A 17176-nucleotide genomic window follows, 5' to 3' on the forward strand; every position below is an offset into this window, starting at 1 on the left:
CCCCGAAGAAGAAGAAACCCTCCTCCAAGAAGAAGAAACCCTCCGGCAAGCATGCCATCGTTCTTCGCCACACAGACGAGGGCCACACGGACGAGGATGAGTACGATGGAGTGGAAGACTTGATGGAGTACCATACGAAGCATGCCATATAGGTCAAAGTTTTAGCTCTTCACCCCTATTTGGGCATGGACTTAGATATTTCTCCATGTATTGTAGTCTGTGTCCTTGTGATGGTTCTTATAAAAGCAGTGTGATGTCAAGCTGACTTCTTATTTCCCAGATGTCATCCCATTTCTTGCAATACATATTTGTTCATGAATGTCCTTTTGAGAGAAAAACATGTTCAATTTTTGCATAGTTTATCCATGTTGGATCAATCCATCAAAATTCTTGTGCAGAAGGAGGTTCTTGAAGAATACTCATCGGACCGTGTGAAATTGTAGTGGAAGATAGAATTTGCCTAGGTTGGGCCAGGCAGGCTGAAGCTGGGCCTGTCGAGGCTTATAGTGGGCCACTGGTCTTGACACGCACCGGGTATCCTCATCATGGGGACCCATGGGGTATCCCCTCGCCAGGGATGGAGGAGACCGGTAGCAGCGACGATCTTCATTTTCATGAAGGGAGGCGAGGCGATGGACAGTGGTAGGGAGCTCCGTCGCGTTTATATTCAGCCCAGAACCTTAGTTGTAGGTGACTTAGATTAAAGTAACTTGTAACAGACTCGGGTTGGACTCTGGGACCCGGCCTCACATTTAAAGGCCGGGAGGAGCCACGGAGGAGGGCACCTGCAATATTGTTTATGATAGCCACATTGTAGATTGGATCGCAATTTGAACTCTGCCACTGGCCTCCCCGCTCTACACACTGCCAACCCGAAGCCGGTGCTGAGGTTAGGGTTCTCAACCACGAGGGCTACTTCCGCGCAGGTCCAACATTCCAAGGTCTGAGACTCGATCTTGCTCCACGAGGAGAATTGCATTGTGCCGGTGAAATACATCTACTGCTATTACCCTGTTACTTTTTAGGTTAATCTGAGGCTGGTCACTTTTTAAAAGCATAGATGACCCCTTTAACATCACTCTTTCAAAGATGATAGAGCATCCTACAGAAAATTAATATTTTCATATTATGTTATATGCACTTTGGATTTTCCTCTCTCGCTCCTGGACTCTTGTTTAGCTTGTCAGAGGGAATGATCCGCCCGGGGATCCGGGTTTTTTCCTTCCTATGATGAAGGTGCCTTAAACCAAATGAATATCTCAAGCACTCGAGTAAGCTGTGGACGCATATTGAGGACGAAGGGAACACGCTTCTGTCCTTCTGTCATTGGACTGATCATTTCTTTTGGCTTTCTAGGCCATAGATTAGTGAACTTTCTCTTCTAATGAAATAGATCTTTCAAGTTTTCGTATGAGTCTACTAGTCATAGGTTTCTATCTTGTTAGTTCTACCGGAGATAGGTATGGAAGCCACTATGAGTATATCTCCAAGTATGCTTCTAACTTCACCTCACGCCATAAAATGGAATCCCTATCATGAGCGCAACTATATTTACAAGTTCAGTAGCCTGGGTGAGCTTTCTCCTCAATATGGATGTGGTGATTGTTCATAAACTCCTTGAAAATCAGGCATACTTATTATCAGTGCTCCAAGCTCCATGTGTTCTAGGGCTAAGACTATGTTGGTGTAGGCTCCCCTTATCCTTCCTCGGGCATTCGCCGATCGATTTCTAGATGACTGGAATTTTGATTCTTTAACTCCTCAAATAGCAATGGTTTCCTGTTCCGCATGGACCCTAGGATTGGCAGCTTGGCTTAAAGAATATGGGATTCTCTTTCCTATGGAAAATTCTAAAAATGAGAGTGAGACCTACTTTTTGAATTGTCAGAGGCTATGAGATCCACTTTCTTTTGGAAAGGAGAAGGGAGAAGCAGTATTTCAACTGTGTGAGGATAGACTCTAGACCCACTCGTTCCGATTCTGTGATTGCAATTTCTCTAAATGGATCATAAAGTTGATCCTGTTTACGAACTCACTCTCGAAGTAGAAGTGCCGGACCAGGTAACTGTGGCACCCCAGCTCAGAGCAACCAGTTTACCTTGCATTGCCAGCCCAGAGATCTAGTCTTCTGGCAACACACAACAACTTGGTACAGAAACAACCGCTTTATTGATGCTAGCAGAAACATAGGTTCGATATTACATTAGATAGTGAGGCCAAGCGGCACACACGGTGTAGCTGAACAGTATGTACATTATTTAGTGAACATCAAAGGGGTCTCGATCACGACAACTACGCGGCAGCGGAACGACGGCGAAGCGGAACTCCACAGCACAGGGACACCGATGTGGACACGGTCTAGACACGAGAAGCACTCTGATCCGGTAAGACTTTCCTGAAAGCTGGCATGACACGCCAGGTCAGTACATTGAATGTACTTGCAAGCTCACAACAAATAAAAGCATAATGGCAAACAATACCATGACAATTAAGCAGGTTAAATGCAATGATTCAACATACTACTAATGACAAACAATACCATGACAATTGTGCACCAAGTCCCGGTTACCTCCTAACCAATATCATCAATGCAGTGATCACTCCCGGATCACCACGGAAACCAACTCATTGGTTCCGACAACAACCACAACGGAAACCAACTCTTTGGTTCCGACAACAACCACAATGGAAACCAACTCTTTGGTTCCATCAACAACCATCTTCATGGTTTCAACATTCTCATCACATAACCAATGCCAATCATATAACTTCTCTGTGCAAGATTAAATTACTTATGTTGATCCATGGTGTGACCTACTACGAACTAGGTCCGTGACCGAGGACGCGGCTATCGATAGATTTAAAACACACTCTGCAGAGGTTAGTACATTGCACCCACATCACGAAACTCATGGCCTCAAACACCCATTCAGGTGGGACAACGGCATTCTGACAAAACCAACCCATTGTCATGACACTCTCTCGGCCACTCCGAACCACTCCCCTCTGGGCTAAGTCATGGGTGGCCCCGATGTCAACCCGTGACATCCACGGCCACTGTCGTGGCAAAACTTAAACGGTCCCAAACGGGGACAAGGTACCCTAACAACAACAACGGGCAAACAAGGTTATGTCTGCTTACCGGGCCAGGGTACCGCACGCCCATAACCTTCCCTCATTGGAGGCACTGACCAAAGGCATGACAACGGACCGAATAAAAGCCTTACCATAGAGGCAAATGTGGTTGCACTGCGAAGCTTGATTCAGTGGCACCATGACTCGATCAACATTATGTTCAAGTTGAATTATCATCAGTTTTACCTTGAAATAAAAGAACTCGAGCCATAGTATGCCATGAACATGCAAATATTTGACATGCAACTATATTTACATAGCACTGAAATGAAACGGATCAGCATCATAGAATCATTCTGCATGCACTACTAATCACTTTAGAGACACTGGTTTTAACTCACTGGTTTGAACCCAATCATTTTTATTTATGACATAAGCATGGTGAAAATGATAAATCATTCATGAAAATAATACCGATCATAGCCAAACCATAGTCATGCTACCAAAGATAACTCTACTGTATCACACTAGTTCATGCACTCAAGTACTACAACAAGCTAAGAAATTCAAGCATAACAAATGAACTAACATAATCAATATTTACTAAATGATTAAATGCAAGAAATAAACCATGTTCAAGTTGGAAAATCATGGTTATTGAAATGACACCATGCAAATATTTTTGTGGCTTGCCTTAGCACAGAGGAGGGTCACACTCCTCCTGGTTCTCCTCAAGACAAGCTTCTCTTTCTGAAAATAATTAAAAACAACAAAAGAAAATATCAAGAACCCTTCTGAAATTCACCAGAAATTCTAAACAGCAGGGGAAAAAATCCCAAATTTGGTGTACTGCTAGAGTATTTCAATACAAAACAAATGCGAAAAAGAATCAACTCATTTGGACTTATAGATAGGAGTTAGGGCTGGTCAAAGTTTCTGGTCAAATTTGAATTAAATTTGAGTAAAAAGAAAATCCAGGGGGTGACGTCGAAGACGTATTCCAGGGAATACGCCTCCACTCATAATTCCAGGGAATACGCCTCCACTCGTACCGCTTCGGGCTCGAGCACACACGGTGTGGCACCCCGGCTCAGAGCGACCGGTTTACCTTGCATTGCCAGCCCAGAGATCAAGTCTTCTGGCAATACACAACAACATGGTACAGAAACAACCGCTTTATTGATGCTAGCGGATTACATAAATCTAATATTACAGAGAGATACGAGGCCAAGCGGCACACTCAGTGCGGCTGAACAGTATGTACATTATTTAATGAACATGACGAGGGCCTCGATCACACGAACTACGCGGCAGTGGAAGAACGACGAAGTGGAAACTCCATAGCATAGGGACACCGACATGGACACGGCCTAAACGCGAGATGCGCTCCGACGCGAACCGACTTGCCTAAAAGCTGGCATGACACGCCAGGTCAGTACATTGAATGTACTTGCAAGCTCACAACAAACATAAGCACGATGACAAATAATATCATGACAATTAATCAAGTTAATGCAATACAGGAAATACTAGGAATGCGGTGAAACCAACATGTGCACCAAGTCTCGTAGACTCGCTTACCATACGGGTTACCTCGTAACCAAACGGTGATCATACCTAGGTCACAACTGAAACCAATCACTCATGATGCAACTCATGAGTTCATGAATCATCACGAAACCAGTGCCAACAACAATCATTTAGTGTGCAAGATTAATTATAAGAGTTGATCCATGGTGTGACTTACTTCCGAGCTATGCCCATAACCGAGGACGCGGCTATCGATAGATTAAATACACTCTGCAGAGGTAGCGCACTTTACCCACACCATGGAACCCATGGCCTCGCACTCCCATTCGGGTGGACCAACGGCGTTCCGACGAAACCCTCCCCTTGTCATGACACTCTCCCGGCCACTCCGACCAACTCCCTCTCAGGGCTAGGTCTTGGGTGACCCCGTGCCTACCAAAGGCACCAATGGCCACCGTCGTGGCAAAAACGGTCCCAAATGGGGACAAGGTACCATAAAAACAAAACGAGCACACAAGGTTATGTATGCTTACCGGGCCAGGGTATGCATGCCCATAACCTTCCCTCGCGGGAGGCACCGGTGAGAGGCACAACAAAGGACTGAATCAAGACCCCCCCATAAGGTAAATGTGGTCGCACTGAGTAAAATCCGATTCAGTGGCACCATGACGTGATCAACATCATATTCAAGTTGGACTTAGTCCAGTTTAACTTTGAAATAAAAACTTTATATAAAAATCCATACTATGCCATGGTGATGTAACTAATCGACATGCAATGCTACCAACTCATAGATACGGATCAACATAATTATCTTGCACTACTCAGGATCAAAAACTTTACTGGTTCTACCTCATTTTTATTATCATGCAATATTTTCATTAACTCATAATTCATATGAATAAATCACTTAATAAAAGAACTATCATTATTTATCATAACAATATTTCAAATTTGTTAAATAAATTTTGTTGAGTGCTAGTTACTTCATCATGCTTGAAATGCTAGTTTAAGTTACTGATTGAATGCACGAACTAGTTTGGTCAAGTAGAATAAAACTTTGCCTTCAAGACAAATAAGAGCTCATATTCAAGTAGAAAATCATAGATATTGAAATAACACAATCCAAATGTTGGTGTGCCTTAGTGCAGAGGAGGATCACACTCCTGGTTGGCTTCAAGACAAGGCTCTCCTTCTCAAAATATTTGAAAACCATAAAAACGAATATCAAAAACCTCTCTGAATAGCACCAGACACTCTAGACAGCAAGGAAAAATCCACATTTTGGTGTGCTGCTAGAGCTTTCTGAAATAAAGACAATGCAAAAAGAATCAACTCATTAGGACTTATAGATCAGAAGTTGTGGCTGGTCAAAGTTTTAGTCAAAATTTGATTAAATATAATAATTTAGAAAATCTTGGGGGTGACGTCGAAGGCATAAAGAGGGAGTACGCCTCCACTCGTACCGGTTCGGGCGCGAGTGGTGAGGCTGACACTGGGCCCCACCCGTCAGGAGAGAGGGGGGAGAGAGATCAGAGCGCGACGGCACTTTGCCGGAGCTCACGCCGGCGAGGAGTGGGTTTGGGGCTAAACCAGAGGGATAGAAATGAAGAGGGGTTCACGGCGCACCTGCCCGTACCCATGGCTTGCCGTGGGATGGCCAGAGCTGCTCGCAGTCAAGCCCGCAAGCGACGGTGGTGGACGGGACTTGCCGGAGAGGAAGAAGGCGACGGCGAGAGGCTGCTCCGAGGGCTCAGCAGCGTCCAGGCAGCACCAGAGGATCCCCAATGCCATGCCCGAGAGGTTGGTAGAGCTCGACGGGCACCGGAGCGAGGTGGCTGGGCTGCGGAGTTCGCTGGTCGGGGTCGACGGCCAGAGGCCTGCCTGACCGGGCTACGGTGCTCCTACGTGGTCGTGGCGGTGGTGAGGAGTGGTGTGAGGCTTGGAAGCGAGAGGGGCTCTATATATAGCCGGAGCGAGAGGGGGTAACATGGCGCCGCCGAAGAGCTCTGGAAACCGGCGCACGGCAACGAAAGGCACCCGTGCGAGGGGGCAAGGTTTCAGTGTCAAGGCGGAGGCTGTCCACGCTCGCGGACGAGCACAGGGAGCAGTGGAGAAGAGGACAAGGGCACGAGCGCACTGTGGCGTTTGGCCGCGACGTTCCCGTGCTTGCTGCGGCGTCTCCGGCGTCGGCGAGCGCCGGGGAGGGGTCATGGATGATGGGTTGAGGCTGGTAGCGCAGCACGGCTGTCGTCGGCGAGCTCTGGCTCAAGCACACGCTGAACAGAAATATTGGCTCTACCCAGAGCGAGTCGAACACGTGCCAGACGTCGTGTCCTCACGCGGTCACCGCCCTGGCATGGTCAAAACGGCACCCACACGCGGCCAAACCATGTCTGGACTAAAGTCCATGCAGTGTTTAGTCTAGAGGAGGTGAGGACACATTACGAGGCCGACCAGATTCGACGCAACCACCTTGGCAAGTTTCTGACCAGGAACTTGGTCGCCAAGTTTGGCTAGCTTCTAGATGGCCATTAGGGCTTATCTCCTGGGGTTAAGGGTTTCTTAGGAGGGTAATTAGGCTCAAGAAAAATCAGGGCCAAAAGATCAAGGGAAAATGCACTTGTTGTACAAAGTGCATTTCTGGACCAGAAGAGAAATTATTTTCTATAGCAAAAATATTACAAAAAATCATGAAATATTTTTGCTTGGGAAGGTGTGCCAAGGTCCAAAGAATATTCAATAATTATTTTAGATTTTTAGGAGCAATAAAAATGAGGGTTGCTTTGAAGCACTAGTTTCTGAAAAGAGTTAATTTTGGGGATTTATCAGAGAAATAAGGTTGAATGAGAGGTAGATAGGTCACTTGGGTGAAAGTCAAGGGCATGCCTAAGTGCCAAGTCCATTTGAATTGATTCCAAAAATCCAAATCAAGGCAAAGGCAAAAACCAAGTCCGGAAAAAGAGAGAAGGCAAAATCCAGGCTGTCACAAACCTCCCCCACTTGGGAAAACAATTCTGGGTATGCAGTCCTTAAAAATTCCTCTCTTTCCCAGGTTGCTTCCTCCTCGGTGTGATGCTCCCACTGAACCTTGTAAAACCTTGTTTCTTTGCTGCGAGTGACTCTCTCTGTCTTATCCAATATTGTGATTGGCTTTTCCTCATATGTCAAATCCTTAGCCAATTCTATCTCTAACATATCAGTCCTTTTCTCCAGTGGCGAGATACATCTCCTTAGCTGCGAGATATAAAACACATTGTGTACTTCTGACAGTTCGTGTGGCAATTCCAACTGATAGGCAATGGTTCCGACTCTGGCCATGACTGGAAACGGACCGATGTATCTGGGTGCCAATTTTCCGCGGGTCTGAAACCTCTTGACTCCTTTCATAGGGGTGTGTTGGAACGGAAGTATGTCTAGAGGGGGGTGATTAGACTACTTGACCAAATAAACTTAACCTTTTCCCAATTTTAGTTCTTGGCAGATTTTAGCTACTTTAGGACAAGTCAAGCAATCATGACACAATTCAAGCAGGCATGCAAAGAGTATATTGGCAGCGGAAAGTAAAACATGCAACTTGAAAGAATGTAAAGGGAAGGGTTTGGAGAATTCAAACGCAATTGGAGAAAAGATGTTTTTCCCGTGGTTCGGATAGGTGGTGCTATCCTACATCCACGTTGATGAAGACTTCAACCCACGAAGGGTAACGTTTGCGCGAGTCCACGGAGGGCTCCACCCACGAAGGGTCCACGAAGAAGCAACCTTGTCTATCCCACCATGGCCATCGCCCATGAAGGACTTGCCTCACTAGCGGTAGATCTTCACGAAGTAGGCGATCTCCTTGCCCTTACAAACTTCTTGGTTCAACTCCACAATCTTGTCGGAGGCTCCCAAGTGACACCTAGCCAATCTAGGAGACACCACTCTCCAGAAGTAACAAATGGTGTGTTGATGATGAACTCCTTGCTCTTGTGCTTCAAATGATAGTCTCCCCAACACTCAACTCTCTCTCATAGGATTTGGATTTGGTGGAAAGAAGATTTGAGTGGAAAGCAACTTGGGAAAGGCTAGAGATCAAGATTCATATGGTAGGAATGGAATATCTTGGCCTCAACACATGAGTAGGTGGTTCTCTCTCAGAACATATGAGTTGGAAGTGAAGATCTGTTCTGATGGCTCTCTCCACGAATGAAGAGGAGGTGGAGGGGTATATATAGCCTCCACACAAAATCCAACCGTTACACACAATTTACCAATCTCGGTGGGACCGAATCAATAAACTCGGTCGGACCGAAATAGTAAACCTAGTGACCGTTAGAGATTTTCGGTGGGACTGACATGCAACTCGGTAGGACCGATATGGTTAGGGTTAGGGCATAACGTAATCTCGGTGAGACCGATTACACAAACTCGGTGAGACCGGTTTGGTAATAAGCTAACCAGAGGGTTGGTCAGGTAAACTCGGTGGGACCGATTCGCTCTTCTCGGTGAGACCGAAATGTTACAAAAAGGAAACAGTGAGTTTACATTGCAATCTCGGTGGAACCGATTCGCTCTTTCGGTGAGACCGAAAAGTTACGAAAGGGAAACAGAGAAATTGCAATCCCATCTCGGTGAGACCGAGATCCCTATCGGTACAACCGATTTGCTAGGGTTTGGCAGTGGCTATGACAAGTGAAACTCGGTGGCGCCGGGTTGAAAGAATCGGTAGGGCCGAGTTTGGCTTTGGGTTTAGGTCAATTTTGGATATGGGAAAGTAGCTGAGGATTTTGGAGCATATCATTAAGCACATGAAGCAAAAGGCTCATTAAGAAACACCTCATCCCTCCTTGATAGTATTGGCTTTTCCTATGGACTCAATGTGATCTTGGATCACTAAAATGTAAAATGAAGAGTCTTGAGCTTGAAGCTAGAGCCAATCCTTTGTCCTTAGTATTTTGAGGGTTCCACTTTCACCATCCATGCCATGCCAATCATTGAGCTTTCCTGAAATAATTATCTTGGAATAACATTAGCTCAATGAGCTATATGTTGTTATGAATTACCAAAACCACCTAGGGATAGTTGCACTTTCAATCTCCCCCTTTTTGGTAATTGATGACAACATATAGATCAAAGCTTCGACAAAAATAATAGGAATGAAATATATGGTCGCTTTGAGAAGTATGTGATAAGTGAGAGCTCCCCCTAAATTTGTGCATATCTAAAATTTGCTTTGGACTGCAAATGCACAAAGAGTTAGAATTATGGGTTACTCTTCCATGTCACATACATCTTGGTGGAGCGCTCAAAATGATAAGAATTAAATAGATGCACTCATCACCAAGGAAAGTGAATGATCACATAAGATAGATAAGATATATCAAGCATGCATACACATAATCATCAATGTCTCACAAGCATATCAAAGTATCTCGACCAAAAGCAAACAATGTTTGAAAAACCACCAAATAAAGCAAGAGAGAATAAAAGCAACACACTCTCTCTCTCAAAGCCTATGATCTATACATTTTTCTCCCCCTTTGGCAACAAGTTACCAAAAAGTTCCTAGAAAATGCATAGTGCTAGATCGACACTCAGGCTTGATCTTCTGGTGGTGGTGGAGTCTGGATCACTCCAAGGACGAAGGCTTCTGTAGACGTTGTTGGAGCTAGAGCTGAAGTAGAAGCTGGAGCTGGCTGGGCTGGTGCTGTAGCTGGAGCTGAGGTGGTGGCTCTGGTGTCAGGAACTGGCACTGCACCGGACCTCTGAGCTTGTGGCACTCTGGCAAATGCATCAGTGGTAGTCTTCCCTCTCCTCTCCTGCATGTCTTCTTGAAGTTGCTCCACTGCAGACTGAATTTCTGTTACTTTGACATCCATGTCATAGAACTTTTGTTCTATGATCCTCTCTAAGCTCTCCTGATTCTGAGTGAGGGTTGCCAATCCTTTCTCAATCCTCAATGTGGATGCTATCAAGTAACTGAGATGCTCTTGCTTGTTTTTCAGGAAATATTCAGATGCCTCCTCTTGAGTTGGCATCCTGGTAGCTTTCTCCTTCCTTGCCTTCTCCTTCTGTTCTTGGGCATGAGCTGAAGATGGATCATCTTTGTTCATCACAACTTCATTATCTTCAAAGTCTGGATGAATAGGCAAATGTTCCTTATCCAATAGATATATGCCTGTGCCCATCTTGGAGTTAATCAGCTCCTGGATCTGAGGGGAATAACCACAGCTCCTCTTCTGATCTGCTGCAGTTCTCTTGATGGTCTCTACCATGAGGCTCATGACTTTAAACTTCTGTGGCACATCAAAGATATGAAGTAAGTTGATTGCATGGCCTCTGATCATATTGTGATCACCTGACTTGGGCAACAAAGTGTGCCTCAGTATCCAATTGATGGTTGGCAATCCTGACAGAACATAATGTACAGATCCAAACTTGAAAGTATCAAGTGCCTTGTTTGGGATCTCCTTGTACATGTTGGACATAGAGTTGTGGTCCATCTTCTTCTTGGCATATATATCTAGGTCATCCTCATGCTCTTCTGGGGCATTGATAAGTTGGGCCCACTTAGCAACTGTTGATTGGTACCTTGTACCTTCAGACATCCATACAATTCTGCCATCTGGATAAAAGTGTGCTGTGGAGTAGAACTGCATGATTAGCTCTTCATTCCACTTTGTCAGCTTCTGCCCAACAAAGTCAGCTACTCCACAAGCCTTGAAGCTGTCTTGCACTCCAGGATAGTGCTCTTCATTGTTCTTGATGTATTCCCAGTCTACCCATTTCATGTCACAAACGATGGGCTTCTTATCCAACAAGACTGTCTCATAGAAGTCCTGCTGTTCCTTAGTGTGGAACTTGTAGTCAACAACAGTTCTTCTTCTTGTGGCATATGGATCTTCTGCTCTCCACCATCTCAGCCCTGAGTCTCTTCTGATCTTCATGTCCTCTGCCACAGGATGAGCATCATTGTGGTCTGGGATCTTGGGCTTCAACTTCCTGAGAACTTGGCCTTCCTCTTCTTCTGCGGTGTCAGGCACTCGGGCCTTGTTCTTTTCAGCAGCGCGAACCGGTGCTAAAGGGAAACCACGTGGCACGAGCCAGCTCCGGGGGCCGGGAGCCCTTTAGTACCGGTTGGTAACACCAACCGGTACTAAAATGTTTGGGGGGTTTTTGGTTTTATGATTTCTTTTTCATTTAATTTTGTGTTTTCCATTTTAATTCTTTTTCGTTTGCTGGTATTTTACGGTACTACACATTGTACACGTTATGCATATGTACTAATATGCATGTGTATTAGAATTTATAGTAGAACCAATCATATATATATATCATCAATGTCTCACAAACCACCATATTAATTTACACATACACACATGTATAGCTATATACAATTTCTCCTACATATGCATGTTGCCTTCGGAGCCAATGGCATTAGCCTAATTGGTGCCTTCGGAGCACCATGACAATTGGAAGTGGTTCATGACCTGGCCGATGGGGGCGGTAGCGGGTAATAGTATTCTCCCTTCGGATTTATGACCTGGTCGAGCAAAAATCCCGCTATTTCCTCTTGAAGTGCTTCTACGCGCTCCGTTTCTAGGAGCTTGTCCCGCACCTCTTTGAACTGTTAAGAAGGAGATCAATATGCATGTGTATTAGTTGTGTGACTAGATATCGATAATGGTGTAAAAATTGTGAATAGTGTTCTGACAAGCGTACCCATTCCTCTCTTTGAGATCTGCTCCTTTCGGACGCCATCATGCGAATGTTCTCGCAAACGCAGTATGCACACAGATTAGTCCCCTGCGCCTGCTTCAGGGCCTTTATTACGAGAATGGAATTTAATTTGATCAGATAATAATTAATCAAGCATGATAATTAAAGAGATGGCAGCTAGCTAGCTAGCTAGCTAGTACTTAATTACTTACCTTGGATCGAAACCATTTCAGCTGTGGTTTCCATTCGCCTTCCGTGACGCTGATGAACCTTGCCCAAGCCCTGCCCGCCGACAAAGAAAATGAATAAAGGGGTTATTAAATAGTTCATATCATGAAATGACGAACTAAATAGGCCGAGATATATAGTTAATAATGATTGAAATTACCTGTTGACTATCCCATACAAGATGTTGTAGTCACTATTTGCTTTGAGTAGCGAGTCCAGTATTTCAACTGTTCCGGCGTCAACTTTAATGATACACAAGATCCAGTGAAATCTGCATGCACACACGTTTGCATGTCTTAATTAAGCGGGCATATGTAAGCAAAAACATGTAGCTAGCTAGTAGGCAAAAACAGAGAATTTGTAGTACAAGAAAGTGTGACTCACTGGAAGTTGTAAGGAAGTAGTATATCTTCATTGTATTTGAGGCGCTTCAAGAACTCTAGCATGCTGTCCTCTACCTGCTTTTCATAATACTTGCTCATTTTCCATGTGTATTGATTAACGGTGTTTGGGTCAATGAACCCAATGCCATAGCGTCCACCTTTTCTCATTTCATACATCTTCATCCTGCATAATACCACAGAAAAGAATATAGTGAGGATAATTACAGGTAATGATTGATCAAAAGGATCACTACAGCTAGCTTGAGACTTAAATTACAGAAAGAAATCACTTACAGACAATAGCAACTAACGATAGATTTGTCGAGTGCGTCTTGATTGTATAACTGAAACAGTTCAGAATACTCAACGGCCACAGCTTTCTCATGGTAGTAATGATCCTTCTTGACATACACCATGAGGGACTCTCGATCAGATCTCTTGATAATGTCCATGCACCATTGATGCAATTAATACATTCTCGTTGGGAGCTTCTTGACATCTTCTGGCTCAACCAAAGGTTGACCCCAGACATATTTCCGTTTTATTTCCTCCTCTGTAATCACAGGCATGTCCTCGATCCCGAGGAGTTGTCCAACAGTGATCTTGAGTTCTTCAACCTGCATTATATTCTCCTGGGTTATTACCTCATCGCCCACCTCGGGAACGTAAACTGTTTGGCCACAATAATCTTGGGCACGCGTACTGTCACGTGTTGTTGGCGGCACAACAAGCGGGGGGATCGATTGCGCCGTCTGTTCTCCCATCTGGGCAACGGTTTTCCCACATTTTTCGACAGATGCTTGTTGTTTGCTCGAGCTCGAGCTCGCCTCCTTCTGTAGACGTTGTCGATGTAACTTCCTGATGTGGCGCTCATAGTCTGTGTCAACAGGCTTAGGAGCTGGTGGTTGAGCCATACGAATGAAGTGGTCAACTACTTCCACAGGCACTTTCTCCCTTGGCGGCGGTGGCGGTTTCGGTCCAAAATGGGCGTCGACTTCTGCCCGCACTATGGCATTGGTTTGCTCCTCGGTCCTGTCGTAAGCCCTCACAGGAAGAGGAGTAGTGAGGTTTGAACCATATTTATATCGCTTGCTTCCGCCTGTAGTTCCTGTACTATGACCTCGACTGGTACCGCTACGCACCATAGTTGCGGGGTGTCTCTTCTGCGATTGCTGAGGCGGCGGAGACGGCTGACGGGGCTGAGTTGGACGAGGAGGAGTGGCCTGAAGCTGTGCCGGACTTGGAGGAGGAGTGGCCTGAGGTTGTGCCGGACTTGGAGGAGGAGTGGACGTATGACGCTGTGTCGGACTTGGAGGAGGAGTGGCCTGACACTTTGTCGGACTTGGAGGAGGAGGAGTGGCCTCACGCGTTGGTGGACTTGGAGGAGCGGGAGTCTGATGACTCGGTGGCGGACTTCGACGAGGAGTCGGGTGACGCGGTGTCGGTGGCCTTCGAAAAATGATGCAATCCTTTCTCCATAGGATGATACGATGTTTGGCATCTCCGAGTGTGTGCTCCTCGTCACCTCCAGGAATGTCAAGCTCTAGCCCCGAATATTGGTCCACCACCTCATCAACCAAGACACGAGCATAGCCCGCTGGAATCGGGTTGCAATGGAAGGTTGCCTTGGGGGAATTTGAAAAAGCAACGGCGTCCGCCACCTTCATGGATATGTTCTTCATTTTGAAGTGTAGCTCGCAGTTAGTGTTCTCCGTGATGTCATCCACGGGGTATCTATCCAGCACTACTGCGTCGCCCGGGGCAGAACCCACGCTGCTTCTCGGCATGGATGGGGCGGTGGTATCCAATGCTGGATCATCCGCTAGCTGCTGCAGCTGCTGAGACCCCCTTTGCTGGCTAAGTGAGTCGATCTGCTCCTGCTGCCGCTGGAATTTAGCTGCCAATTCCGCTTGACTTGCTTCTAGGCCTTGAAGGCGTTCATAGTCCCGCTTCCTCTGCTCCTCCTCCATCTTCCTCTTCTTCTCCTTCGCAATCTTCTTTCTCGCACGGGTTCTGTAGTCGGCGTTCCAGTCCGAAAACCCCTGATACCACGGAATAGCGCCCTTGCCTCGTGTTCTTCCCGGGTGTTCAGGATTTCCCAGGGCACGCGTAAGCTCGTCGTTCTCTCTGTTGGGCTGGAACACCCCCGATCGAGCCTCTTCTATTGCATCAAGTAGCGCATTGTCGGCTCCGTTCAGACATGCCTTCGTCGAAGCATTGCCTGTCTTCGGGTCCAACTCCCCCCCATGCGCATAGAACCAAGTCCTGCACCTGGGGGGCCAGCTCTTAGTAACCGGAGTGACACTTGCATCCTCCATCTCTTTCTCAGACTTATCCCACTTAGGCATTGCCACCGCGTAGCCACCTGGCCCCAGCTTATGGAACTTATCCTTTTTTTCGGCATTGGCCTTGTTTATTCTCGACCTCCTTAGATAATTCTGAATCCTTGAATTTCATGAAATCGTCCCAATGAGCACTTTGATTCTCTAGTATCCCCTCGAATACTGGAGTCTTTCTTCCTCCCTTGACGTACTTCTCCCACGTCATTCTCTTGTGGTTCTTGAATGCAACCGCCATCTTCCTAAAAGCAGCGTCCTTGACTTTCCGCACATCTGCTTCTGTGAAATTATCTAGTAGGGTGAAATGTTCCATGAGAGTATCCCAAAGCAGTTTTTTTTATTCTCGTCCACAAAAGTAACATTTGGACGTGGCTTTGCTGGCTTTCTCCATTCTTGAAGGGAGATCGGGAGTTGGTCCTTCACAAGAACTCCGCACTGACGAACGAACTTGTCCGCAATCTTCTTAGGCGCTAATGGTTCACCATTAGGTTTGAATGCCTCGATATTGTACTTTACGCCCTCCTTCAACTTTTTGTTCGGGCCTCGTTTCGTCCTTTTGCCTGAAGATTTGCTCGATCCGGATGGCTGAAAGAAGAAAGATCGATTCGTTAATATATCTTCAACTCATTTAAAACATGCGATGATCACCAGATTCCTGCTTATATAAATATATATACCTCGCCGGTGTTTGTTGTTTCAGGATCAACATGTTCTTCGTCATAGTTCATGACTTCATCTTCTCGGTCGTCGCGATCGAATGTCATATCACCCTCTCCGGTGTTGTTTAGAAATTTGGAGCCGTCAAAATCTTCTTCATTCTGATCATCATCTGGCCCGCGTATGATATCGAACATGGTCTGTTCTCTCTCTTTGTCGGTATTGTCCGCCATAGCTTTTATTTAACTATGCCAAAAGAAATATAAAACAATTTAGTATAATCTCGAATAATAGATATAATCTCGAATACATCATCTCGAATAATAGATATAATCTCGAATACATCGTCTCGAATAATAGATTTAATCTCGAATACGTCTTCTCGAATAATAGATATAATCTCAAATACATCGTCTCAAATAATATATATAATCTCGAATAAATCATCTCGAATATTATATATCGAACACATCACTAGCTAGCTAGCTAGCTAATAAAGATCGAATACTAGAGAGTAATCTAGGCGGTGGACAACCAAAGTGAAGGAACCATCACTGGATCATAGCTCGGGTGATCTCCCCAAAGAACCTGCCAGGTATTGGAGAACCTGACGTCCATAGCAGCCATGTAGCGATGGACGTGCTCGTCCTCCTCCCTGACACGGCGACGTACCACCTCCGGCGGGGCCGGCTCCCTCCGCACCGAAAGTGGCCCACGCGAATGCCACCAAAGGAGATGAGGGTCGACGACGGGACCCGGGGCCGGGTTCCTCACCAAGCGTCGCGCCCCTGAAGGTAGCACCTCCCAGTGCCAGCCCGGCGGAGCCCAGTCCCGGACATGGGTCCTCTGAAGCAGGACATCGTCGCGAACGGGTCGATGGCGAGGATGCGGGCCGGGCATCGTCGACAACAAATACTATATGCAAATGTAACACTAATTATGCTATCATTGCATATGTCAAAATTCTATATGCTATTTCATACTAATTAAGCATCTAACACTAAAAACAGAAAAAACAACTTCTATACATCCATTAAAAACACAAAAACAACATTATATAAAAAAAATTCCATACTAATTAAACACTAATTACATCCGGACTCACTAAAAACACTAAGCATCTAACACTAAGCATCTAACACTAAGCATTGCATATGTCAAAATTCTATATGCTATTCCATACTAATTAAACACTAATCATCTAACACTAAAAACAGAAAAACAACTTCTATGTGTGTGTGTGTGTGTTCATCATGCATGCTT

Source organism: Triticum aestivum, chromosome 7A (assembly GCF_018294505.1).
Source record: "Triticum aestivum cultivar Chinese Spring chromosome 7A, IWGSC CS RefSeq v2.1, whole genome shotgun sequence".
In the NCBI taxonomy this organism is placed as follows: domain Eukaryota; kingdom Viridiplantae; phylum Streptophyta; class Magnoliopsida; order Poales; family Poaceae; genus Triticum; species Triticum aestivum.